The 12,615-nt window shown below is 44.7% G+C and overlaps 1 protein-coding gene across 1 annotated transcript in view; it reads left to right on the forward strand.

The window, feature by feature from the left end:
• The window catches only part of LOC121441859 (GRB2-associated and regulator of MAPK protein), a 180,432-nt gene that overhangs the window by 121,301 nt on the left and 46,516 nt on the right, over nucleotides 1-12,615 (forward strand). The window lies entirely within an intron of this gene.

The raw sequence follows: 12,615 nt of genomic DNA on the forward strand, positions 1-12,615 counted from the left end.
CTGTCCAGTGTGGACACTGAGCATCCTACCACATCCTCTGTGAGAACAGCAAGTGCTCTTAGCTACTGAGCCATCTCTCCAGATCCCTTTCGATTGTCTTAATCAATACTGGTTTTCTTGATTATGAACTGTCATCACCATGGAGTAATAAACTTTTTATATACATTCTTTACTCCTCTGAATGCACCACCATATAAATGATGAACATGTGTGAGGACCAAGTCCATCTACCTGATGGCCATCTGCCTGTGTAATTCACAGATAATTTCCATTTGTAATCAATTATGTAGCTTTAAGACCATAGTAATCACCATCAAAACAACAAACACTTCGGTTTTGTGATTGTTGCTTTGAGTTGTCTCCACAGAGGGCAGCTTTACACATACAGTGTGTCACCTTTGAGTTCTCCCCACGGAGGGTAGCTGATGCACATTGTCACTGTGGATTGATTATTGGCATCTTCTATGATTCAGAGTAAACAGAACCGTACTTTATATATTAATTTGTACTTGTCTCTTCAATATAGTTTTTTAAATATTATTAATTCTAAGGGCAGCCTTCTGAAATATCCCAGATAGTTTAAATATTTTTGATTTTTCCTTTTAAAATAATAAAATTTTAAAATCTCAAAATGGTCCCTTTTGATGATATCAGAAATTACAGTGATCAACTAGGTCATTATTAATTTTTTAAAAATTTCCCGGATGATTTCTGTTTGTTAAAAGTTTAGCCTTACATTGGAAACAAGATGTTGCTTTTTCTCCTCAGATATGGTGACGCTAACCTACAGTCCTAGCACTTGGGAGGCTGTGGCAGGTGTATCTTACATTCCAAGGCCAGCCTGGACCTCACAGTGAATCGGGAGGGGCGGGCCTGAACGAATAATGGTAGTGTTGCTTAGAGTTCATCTGTTCCCTGACAGATTCAGCCCTCTCTAAAAGCGCTTTTTCTCCTGAGCTGTGTTGATCCCATCAGACATCTTGCCAGCGGCCCTGTTTACATAACTGCCCTCAGATGGAGTGTTTTACAGAGGCCTGTCCTCCACACCAAGTCCAGCCTGTTTAACATGGAACAGGGTCAGAACCTGAAAGCACCAGAGAATGCCCAGTAAGCTAATTCTTTGCAGAACAAAGAAGGAGGCATTTGGAGGAAAATGAAGTATTGGAACAAGAGCAGGGCCATTTCATCAGCAAAGACTGAAGCAAGCAGGAGAGGGAGTCTTCTCTGGCGGGGGTGGGGGGCGGGAGGGGAACCACTTGGTGCTTTGGAATAGAGGAACAATGTATGCGTCTGCTGCTCAGCAGGGTTAACGAAGCACTTGCAGGAGAATGGAGCTGTAAGCAGCAGAGCAGCCCCTGGACTGTTCAGGTCTCCATTTCTTACTGAAAACAGAAGGACTGGCAAGATTGAAGAGGCTTGCCATAATGTAGGGCCTTTTCGTCTGAGTGGTAAGGGTTTTTCCACAGCTAGGATTGAGTCTTAATAAGGATAGGACTCTAGTCCATAGTCATTGTGGTCACAAATATATTTTAAGCGTGTGACATTTGGATTGGAATTGCTCTTCGCCAGGTGAGCAGAGGGTTTGGTTAGCAACTAGTCATCAAAACAGATTACACTCGGCATGGTGCGTGCCAATCCCTGTCTTTCTCAGAACCGATCTCCAACAAGGTGGTGGAAAACCACTCTAAGTACTTCGAGTTTGTTTCTCTGCCCTCCCCACTTGGCATCTAACCTCCAACTGTCACCTCTTTATCTAAGTCAAATTCACAGAACCTTTTGGTGTCTTGTACCCTGCAGGAACTCTCCCAGATCACTGTCAAGAGCTAAGAAAGCTTGTGTCCTAGGAAAGGTTAGGATAGCAGCATGGTTACTCCCCATCGATAACACATCTTCTTCCCACACTTTGACCCAGCACTGATGAGTGCGTCCACTGAGCTCTTATCTTCTGTCGCTGTGCCGAGCTCTGTCTGTATATCTAGTCAAACTCATAAGTCTAATGTCAGTATTTCTGACCTGGATTACGGAACCAGGGAGTGGATGTGTCTAGAAAGTTAGGACTTAAACAGAATCTCCCTGTGAGAGACAAGACTTGGACTACAGAAGCCCACACACTTAACTGCTGTGCCGAGCTGGAGACACAGTGATAGTCAAAAGCTGAGCCTGCGCTGAGCCAAGAGAATAGAACACGCCTGCCTGATGGTGCCCTCCCTTGGCTCTGGCCTTGCCACTGAAGCACTTAGAGGCCCTGCCTTGCCGTAATTTTTTTTTTAACAGAGCAGTTTTGGGGAGATTTCCCATAGTCCCCTACCCCGACGTATACATTCTCACCCTCCCCTATTATCAGCGTCTCACACCACAGTGGAGAGAGTATTTGTCAGAGTTGACAGACCTACCTTGGCACATCATTACCCAAAATCCATTGTTTACTTAGGGTTTCTCTTGGACACCTGTGCGCTTGGACAGATCGTAATGACCTGAAGCCACCGTTCTGTCATGCAGAGTGCTTCTATCGCCTGGCCTCTGTAGTCCCTTCTCCACCCTGGAGCCACAGGTCATTATACTGTGCACACAGTGTGGCCTTTCAGAATGTCATGTGTTTGGAATCATATGCTGCATAGCTTTTCAGATTGGCATCTCTCACACAGTAGTACAGATTTAACTTTCCTCCATGTCTTTTTAGAGTTAGTATGCTTCACTGTTTCTGCCTTAAGAATTTGGTAGAAATGTATCTACCAGATTTCCAGAGGCACCACATAGGGCCTGTGTGTAAAATGTTTTCATTTTTCTGTTGCTATATTTGCGTGGACTGAGCCCGTGCAGCGATTGCTATGTAGTATGGTTCTGGGACACATCGCGTTTCTGTGCACGGAGGTTCTTAATCACTCTAGCTTGGGTGCAGAATTTAAGAACCTAAATCTTCTATAATCGAGGCATTTCCCCCTAATGGGAACCACTGTGTGAGCAGCCGCTGCCTGGCTGCCTGTCCTCTGTAGTCCCACCGGTGTGTGGGAGTTTGCTCTTGAGCTGTGGAAGAGAGCGAGCAGGAAGCCAAGAGTGGGGTCATGTTTCAAGAGAGGGAAAGTGGTGGGATCCTGCAGTCCTGTGTGTTCCTCACCACCCTTGCTCTCTGGCCACAACTCTGGCTTTCTCCTTCCCCTGTAGATGCTTTCCTTAGGCGTGGAGGGGAAGCACGTACCACCCAGACTCCTCGACTTCCACATAGACTCCACACTCCCAGTTTTCTGGGTGGAAAGTGTGTATATGTGCATTCTGATTTTTTCTTGTCTGTCTTTCTCACTTAATCTGTTCTCTCTCCTAATTTTCTGCTTACCTTTGTTTGCCCCTTCACTTTCATACAATCCAACTTCAAATTAAATAAATTAAGTTTTATTTTGGGTACTCGATCTTTATGTAGATAATAGGTCATTTCATTATATTTCTGTTTCTTAAGAACCTACCTCAAATAAAATTGACTTTTATATATTGGAGCCTACTTTTTTTTTATTGAGAAAAGGAAAAAAAAAAAAGTTTCCCCCTCCTCCCAGCCTCCCATTTCCCTCCCCCTCCTCCCACCCTTCTCCCCCTCCCCCCACTCCTCTCCCCCTCCCTCTCCAGTCCAACGAGCAGTCAGGGTTCCCTGCCCTGTGGAAAGTCCAAGGTCCTCCCCCCTCCGTCCATGTCTAGGAAGTTGAACATCCAAACTGGCTAGGCTCCCACAAAGCCTGAACATGAAGTAAGATCAAAACCCCATGCCATTGTCCTTGGCTTCTCATCATCTGTCATTGTTCACCATGTTCAGAGAGTCCGGTTTTATCCCATGCTTTTTCAGTCATAGTCCAGCTGGCCTTGGTGAGCTCCCAATAGATCAGCCCCACTGTCTCAGTGGGTGGGTGCACCCCTCGTGGTCCTGACTTCCTTGCTCATCTTCTCCCTCCTTCTGCTCCTCATTGAGACCTTGGGAGCTCAGTCCAGTGCTCCAGTGTGGGTCTCCGTCTCTATCTCCATCCATCACCAGATGAAGGTTCTATGGTGATATGCAAGATATTCATCAGTATTGCTATAGGATAGGGTCGTTTCAGGTTCCCTATCCTCATCTGCCCAAGGAACTGACTGGGGACATCGCCTTGGGCTCCTGGGAGCCACTCTAGGTTCAAGTCTCTTGCCAGCCCTAAGGTGGCTCCCTTAACTAAGAATTGTGCTTCCATGCTCCCCTATCCAGCCTTCCTTTATCCCAATCATCCTGTTTCCCCAAGTTCCCCCCATCCTCCCCTTGTCACTTTTCTCTCCCCATCTCCCCTTACCCCCAACCCACCCCACCCCCAAGATCCCACTTTCCTCCCCGGCAGTTTTGTCTACTTCCCATAGGCAAGAGGATAACTATATGTTTTTCCTTGGGTTCACCTTCTTATTTAGCTTCTTTAGGTTCACCAATTGTAGACTCCGTGACCCTTATTTATGGCTAGAAACTAATTGTGAGTGAGTACATCTCATGTTCATCTTTTTGGGTCTGGGTTACCTCGCTCAGGATAGTGTTTTCTATTTCCATCCATTTGCATGCAAAATTCGAGAAGTCATTGTTTTTTACCGCAGCGTAGTACTCTACTGTGTATATATTCCACACTTTCTTCATCCATTCTTCCACTGAAGGACATCTAGGTTGTTTCCAGGATCTGGCTATTACAAATAATACTGCTATGAACATAGTTGAACAAATGCTTTTGTCATATGATCGGGCATCTCTTGGGTATATTCCCAAGAGTGGTATGGCTGGGTCCAGGGGTAGGTTGATCCCGAATTTCCTGAGAAACCGAAACACTGCTTTCCAAAGTGGTTGCACAAGATTGCATTCCCACCAGCAATGGATGAGGGTACCCCTTCCTCCACAGCCTCTCCAGCAAAGGCTATCATTGGTGTTTTTGATTTTAGCCATTCTGACAGGTGTAAGATGATATCTCAAAGTTGTTTTGATTTGCATTTCCCTGATCGCTAAGGAGGTTGAGCATGACCTTAAGTGTCTTTTAGCCATTTGAACTTCTTCTGTTGAGAATTCTCTGTTCAGTTCAGTGCCCCATTTTTAATTGGGTTAATTAGCATTTTAAAGTCTAGTTTCTTGAGTTCTTTATATATTTTGGAGATCCGACCTTTGTCTGTTGCGGGGTTGATAAAGATCTTCTCCCAGTCAGTAGGTTGCCTTTTTGTCTTAGTGACAGTGTCCTTTGCTTTACAGAAGCTTCTCAGTTTTAGTAGGTCCCATTTATTCAATGTTGCCCTTAATGTCTGTGCTGCTGGGGTTATACCTAGGAAGCGATCTCCTGTGCCCATCTGGAGCCTACTTTTTTAATGTATGTTCTTGCTCTTTAGTAGAAGCAGCTGCTCCATAACAGGCTGCACTAGCAACCATGCCAGATATTATAAACGGAAGGCCCGGGGGGGGGGGGGTAGGCTGGGTTCTACTTTCCCAGAACAGGGTCAGTTCCAGGCACTCCGTGAGCTGTCCATGCTTAGCTGCCCTACAGCATGCTTAAATGAAATATGGCCTTATCATTTACTCAATTTCAGGTCACTTTGGGGATTAAATGAGACGATTCGAGTAGGCTTTCAAATTTTATCAAAAACGAATTCATTGACTAAATTAATGACCGCTCTTGCTACTGGCTTCCTCTCTGTTCTTCCAGCGGGAGGTGAGCTGGAATGAGCAGGCCACTCCATCCCCAGGAGCTGCTGGTGCTTTGAGAGCTTCATGGCAGCAGCCGATTTGGGTCAGAACACAGCCCCAATCCCGGATTTACTCCTGACCCACGCAGACCAAAGCAAACACTTTAATCTCTGCAGGCTCCAGTTCCCTTGCCAGCTCAGTCTCTAATCGTCCCACCCATCCCTGGACTGTTGAAGGGGACACTGGGTGGGAAACCAGACTGACTGTAAATTAGCATCCTGAGATGGCTCTCATCCAGAGGTGGGGCCTCCCAAGGCTGATGGGACACTGAACAAGCTGCTCATGTGGTGTGTGATTCTCTAGCTCTTTTTCTGTGTTGGCACTGGGCACACTTCAGCCTTCAGAGCAGAGCAGGTCATGGAAGGCCCTTAGAGATTGGAGAGCTATTGTGGTACAGTGTTATTCATTGTACGCATGATTAAGGGATGCTCTGGTCCTCAAGAGAGGTGGATTTAGCTTCGAGTGTAGTGGTAACAGATGGGGAAGGATGGAAATGGGATTTCAATTTGAAGCAATAATACCATATAGAATGATGTAGAAAGCAGAATAGACACAATGGGTGCTGAGGACAAAAAGATTCCTAGAAAAGAATATGGGAGAGTTAGAGGGAGCCTGAATTCAGTAGAGGAGGGATAACAACAGTATTGAGAGTCCTATTACGGAGGGTTAGCAGCCACGCTCAATTCTGAGATCATATTAGGGCCATCCTTTCAGTGGAACACTTGCCCCAGAAATTTTCTAGTAAATCTAAAGACACAAATGACAAATTAGATACCTTGAAAAATAAAATTTTCCCTTTTTGCAAAAGAAAAAGATAGGGAAGCTTTTTTCAGAGTATAGACTAACATGACTGTTTGAAACATCTACCCAGAATTATGCAATGATTATACAGTTTTATTTTTTTTAATTATACAGTTTTAAATCCAGGTAGATTTAGGTTCATCCAAAGATGGTGTGTCAGAGTAGAAGGTGATAGTCTAGTTTGTTTGTATAAGCCCTGTGGACACATAAGTAGAAATATCCACATATTACTTGCAATAGTCCACCTTTGTATATTGTGCTTTTTTGTGAGGTAATTGTTTTTTGACTGATGGTTGTTTTCTGTGTTGTTTTAATTCCTGTTCTTGATAACGATGAGGGCCTTTGTATTGGGATCCATTCCTTCTCTTTGATTGTAAGGGACTTCGTTCTTCTCACCCCAGACTGTGGCTTTAGAAACTAACACAAGCTGATACAGAGAATCAGGTGAAAATAGGAAATGCCACCTTGTAGCATTTCAAGCCTGTTCTTATTTTATGTGTGTGTGTGTATGTGTGTGTGTGTGTGTGTATAGTGCATACATTTGTACATCTCTGTGCATGTGTGTACATGAACATGCATGCACTTGCGGCAGTCAGAGGTCAGAATTGAGTGTCTTCTTCAATCACTTCTCTACTGTATTTTTAAGACAAGGTCTCACAGTATCCCTGGAACTCTCTGGTTCGCCTGTGGTTGGCCAGTGAGCCCAGACACTCCTGCTTCGCCTTCCACAGCTGGGAGATCATGGGCACACACCACTACACTGCCCATTTGTATAGGCTCTGGGGTGCAGAGCAGATCCTCGTGCTTCTGCACCAAGCGCTTCATAGCCGGAGCAGTCTCCCTAGCCCAGTTCTTATTTTTAAAATTATGTTTAAGATTGGTACAAATTTCAAAGTTGGTAATAAGAAAATGAATTTTTAAATCCCCAAGATATAAAATAGGAATTAGTGAAAAATAATTGTGTCATCTTTTATAATAAAAATATGATTCAAATCCCAGTGAGAGACTTGATTGACAATGATTTTTAAAGGTTTTCCAGTAAACCATTAGGCAAAACATGAGGTTGGGGGAAGTGTGAGTGGGCACAAATTTGTACTTTGTTTGGCAGGGTAAAGAATTAAAATGTACTTGCCCTTTGGCCCAGCAAATTCTCATTTAGGCATTTTCCACCAGTGGCCTGGGATTAAATACTCAGAACCTTCAGTACAAGAACACTAGCTGACTTCACTGTGGCTCCAAAAGACTGGAATAAGTCTGGACGCCCACCCGGAGGAAGCTGTTTAAATGGGTGATGCCATGTGTGGAGTTGGATTCTGTGCCGCTCTGACAAAGAACAAGATGGTTTGCACACCACGATGAGCTGTCCACATAGAATGCTGCTTGTTGTTCGGCGTTAGGCAAATAGCTGGGCTGTGTCAGACACTCTTGGACTTGGGGAAGGATGTGAGTAAATGAACTCCCAGCGCTTGTGGAAGTAGACGCATGCGTGCAAGAGGGTTAGTTGCTGCTGCTGTGTGTATCTTATCCCAGGCAGTCCTTTTACTCCAAGCCTTAACTTGCTGTATATACAGATAAAAAACAAGAATACTTTGCTAGGGAGAGCTTGATCATCAGCACAGATTGCTGCCCAGCCTTTTTTATTTCCTGGGAGGTGGCATTTGGTTTGTTGTTTCATTCATTGGGAATGGCTCACTTCTTTCTTCACCTGTGGAAATGGCCCAGCGGTTCAAAGGTTCAGATATTTGAGCTATTTAAAAGACATCGCTGAGTCAGCTGTAACTGTACACGTCTGAATCTCAGTATCAGGAAGGCAGGGGCAGGAGGTCCAGGAGACGAAGGTCATCTTCTAGAATGCAAATTGGTGACCAGTCTAGAATGCATGAGATCTTGTATTAAAAGTTAATCAGTTAATTAATTAACCAACCGAAAAGCATTTCTGCACGGTGGTCTCAAGCCTGTCCACCTTAACGCTGGCAGTCTGTCTCTGAAAGAGGCGAGAGGAGAAGAGTTAGAACTATCCACTGTTTCTAAGCACCTGCTTCTTTCTGCCAGTATGGCGGTCTCACGAAGAACACAGCATCTCGACATTCAGGGCTCTCTTTGCTTAGCCTTGGCTCAGGCTAGCCTTTGGCTGTGCTTGTATTATAGCCCATTCCTGGCACTCCTCCATTCTTCTCTGTTTTATCCTCCTGGGGTGGTCTCTGCTGCTTCTGCTGTTCCCACAGTGGGCGTGGAGGACATCAGTAGGATGCTGTTCAGGTGAGTTATGTCCCATGAGGGACACTGCAAACCTCTGCTCTAACCTTGTTCTCTCATTCACACACGTGCAGTGCACCTCTGTGCTGACAAGATGGCAAGCAGTAAGAGCATTGCTGTAAAAACAGAATATTTACCCCTGGCCATGCTCACTGCCACAGTGATGAGTACTCCTGCAGTCTGGTCCTCACTGGGCGCAGAATGAATTCTTGCCGATGGTTGCCACACTTAACTTCCAGCCCATAGCATGTTTGACAAACTTGTACTCACCTCCCTCTTTCTCTCCCTGCTACAACTCAGCACTGTTGCTCCCTCTTCTTAATCAGTAAGTTTTGTTTCTCTTTTTCATGTCCAGCACAACCTTCCCCCGGAAGGAAAGAAGCGTTGTTGTAAAATAGTCCCTTGGTATTGGGAGGGTGTTATATTTTAGATGTCAAGGGAAGGGCTTGGGGCCTCTCGATTGTGCTTAATATAGTATGAAGTTCATCCAGCACTTCTGCCTTGAGGGACACGTAAAAAAATAACTATTTTCCAAATGGCAGTCCTAGTCAACATGTTAATTATGAAATGGAGTTTTCGGAACAGCACATGGACTAAGGCATGAGTCCTTGGCTTCTAAACATCCACTTAGAGTCATTTAAACTCTCACCAACAAGCTTGTCATTGGTGTGGGGTTAGCTCCTGGGAGTTCCAGGGTACCACAGATGGGCCAGGTCTCACAATGGAGATGTTTTATGAGATCATCAAAGCGGCTGAAAGACAATGCAGCTCCCTCTGTCTCCAAGAACAGAACTTGACAGTAACATCTCAGAACAGATGTTTCCACAGCCTCCACATGTTTTTATTTGGTGGCACAAAAGACTGTGTTATTCATGAAATGGTCTGTTAAAGGATTAGTTCCCCTGTGTGGGGGTCGTGGGAATATGTGTAATATAAATTGATTTTACTTTTGGCAGGAAACCGGCCCTTAACTCATCCAGTCTGCAAGGTTGGGCTCTAACAAAGTTCCAATTTTAAGGCCACAGAGTGACAGAGGATGTAGATCAATGACATAGCCTAGCATCTTCCCTAGAGTGTGTCAGACTAACTAGTCTGACACCATCATATCATTTATAAAACAGTAGAAGCCAAGCAAAAACTCCACAAGTCTGGCTGTCTAAAGCATGGGCAGAAGGTGGGAGCATCCTGCGGCTGGCTTTTTATGTCATCATCCCAGGACAAGTTCACCCATTTCGAGCCAAACTGCCATTCCGAGATATTGGCAGTGTAGTACACGTTACAGGCTCTCCCGAGACCTTGGTGTGACTATTCAGTGATGTAGAATTAGAGGGATGGCCATTTGTGATGTCTTGTTTTGTGACTTACCCTGGTCTGTACTTTCTACCCTGTCCAGCAGGACAGGCGTCGGCCAACCCGAGGGCCACCTCTGACCGTCATCTGCTGTTGTAAGTGTGGTCTAATGCTCTCTTTCAATGTAAAGTTTCTATGACTCCTTTTGCACTCTCTTGCCAGAGACCACTTAGCTAGTGAGACCTAAAACATTTACAGAAAAGTGTACCAACCCTGCCGTAGGAGTCACATCCATGCTACGACTCAGCCCATGAAAACACGTGGTTGTGATACTCAGGTGACCGAGGCGAAAGGGCCACAGGGCCAGCCTAGGCTACACAGCAAGATGTGTCTCAAAAATAAGATTCGAGAAGAAAAGAAGGCATGTCAGGTTTTAGTAATCTAGATTTGGAAGTCATCCGGAGACTCTAAGAACTATAAACAATTGGTGTTAGGTAGCCTATCACAGGAGAGTAGTTGGAATATACAGAGACAAGCATGAAAGTCAGAATGCTACACTGAGATCTGGAAAGCATTCTAAAATGAAAGCGGTCTTTTTCTGATGTGTAGAATGTTCAGGTGATAAAAGCTGAGTAGCATTTGGCTGCTGCTCTATTTGTTTCTTATCCCTCACCTGTGTGTGGTGGGTCTCAGAACTCCACACATGTGCACTTTTGACCTTCCTGAACAATGAGCTGACAAGCACAGGCAAGGCTCTGATGCTTAAATGCTAAGTTATACTTGAGAAGATCAATCATACGAAATCATAGGCACCATAGAAGAATGACTCCAGAGTGCCCGAAGAACAAGAGCCTTGGTGGGAGAGGAATGGATGGGAGGAAGTTGTATGAACACCGAGAGCTAGATGTGTGGAGAGAAATGGATGGGAGGAATTGTATGACAACCGAGAGCTAGGTGTGTAGAGAGAAATGGATGGGAGGAATTGTATGAAAACCGAGAGCTAGATGTGTGGCTCTGCAGAGGAGCTCATGCCTGGCCTGCACACACACTAGATCCAGTTCCCAAAACCTTCAGGAAGGAAGAAAGGACTGAGGATAGTGTTCTACAGAGAGCACGCGCCTAGCACAGGACCTGGGATTAATTCCCAGAAACACAAACACACAAATCTTATACAAAACACAGTATCAGGTATCATGGTAACCAGGGAGGGAAGAAGGAAGAAGGAAGAAGGAAGGAGGGAGGGAGGGAGGGAGGGAGGGAGGGAGGGAATAAGGAAATAAGGAAATAAGGAAATAAGGAAATACTAATTGTAAGCCTTGTTATTTCATGAACAAGATATGGTCTACTCTGTCAAGATATGAAACATATATTGTATTTAAGAGATTTAGTGCAAGCACTAGGGAGATGGCTCAATTGGTGAAGTGCTTAAAGGATATATATATATATATATGGATTATATATATAAGGATTATATATATAATGTGTATATCTATATATGTATATATATACACACATATATATAAAGGATTATATATATTATATATATAATGTGTATATCTATATATGTATATATACACACACACACACACACACACACATATATATATATATTCTAACTCCCCCGACAACTGCTTTGGTCCCGTCACTCATCCCGTAACACAGAGAGATTGTCTATCTCAGCTGGAGTGTATCAAATCTATTTCTTGGCTAGGCTGGCTCCTGAAAAGTAATATTTGAGCTTGTGTAGAGCATCCAAGGGATGTGTTTTAAGTAGGCCTCTCTCCTTTATAGCTTTTGAACTAATTCCCTCTACATCAGAGCCATTGTTCCCACTATGTCTTCACTATCTCTCTGCCTTCCCACCAAGAGCTTTGGCATCTTTCCCAACCTAAAGGTGGATGAGCAGGCGTTGGGGTCCCCCTTGCATATCTCCTGAGTCCTTCCTCCTGCCTCACTTCTCATAGGCACCGGCGGTTTCGCAGCGGTGGCAGAATCTAAGACTAAGTCTCTTCCCATTTCGTGCCCGTGTCCCTGACCTTGCCTTGTGCTCTCTGGCTTCCCTTTAATTCTCAGCCGGGAACCTCCAGTGTTGACTTCATGCTGCTCAGCACGCACCGCCCTGTGTGTCCTCAGTGGGCACTTGACCTCTTCTTTCTTTAAACCTCCATTACTCTCTTCCACCTCGCCTTCAGCTGATACCTTCTCTCCAACTCTAACTGGAAACCTTGAATCAGGAAAGGGAGCTAAGTCCAGGTCACACTGCTGCCCCTGCTGTATACAGCTGAAGGTGGGTTGCCCATGGCTTGTCTGGGGCAACTCCTCCGTCTGGTGTCAGATGCTGTCTCTGAGCTACACCCCAGCCCTGATTTTATTCTATCCTAAATAATAACTTCAAAAGATTTGCTCTGCCATGGTACAGGGCCTCAGTTTTAGAAAGTAATATCAATAGTTATTAAAACGAAATGGCACGAAAATTTAGTGCTGAAAACAAACCGAGCCACTGTTTATAGCAGACTATGTTTTCCCTTGGAGGTCTAAAGACATGCAAGCAT

Source organism: Microtus oregoni, unplaced genomic scaffold, assembly GCF_018167655.1.
Source record: "Microtus oregoni isolate MIOR12 unplaced genomic scaffold, Mior012 000082F_ref0000272, whole genome shotgun sequence".
Lineage (NCBI taxonomy): Eukaryota > Metazoa > Chordata > Mammalia > Rodentia > Cricetidae > Microtus > Microtus oregoni.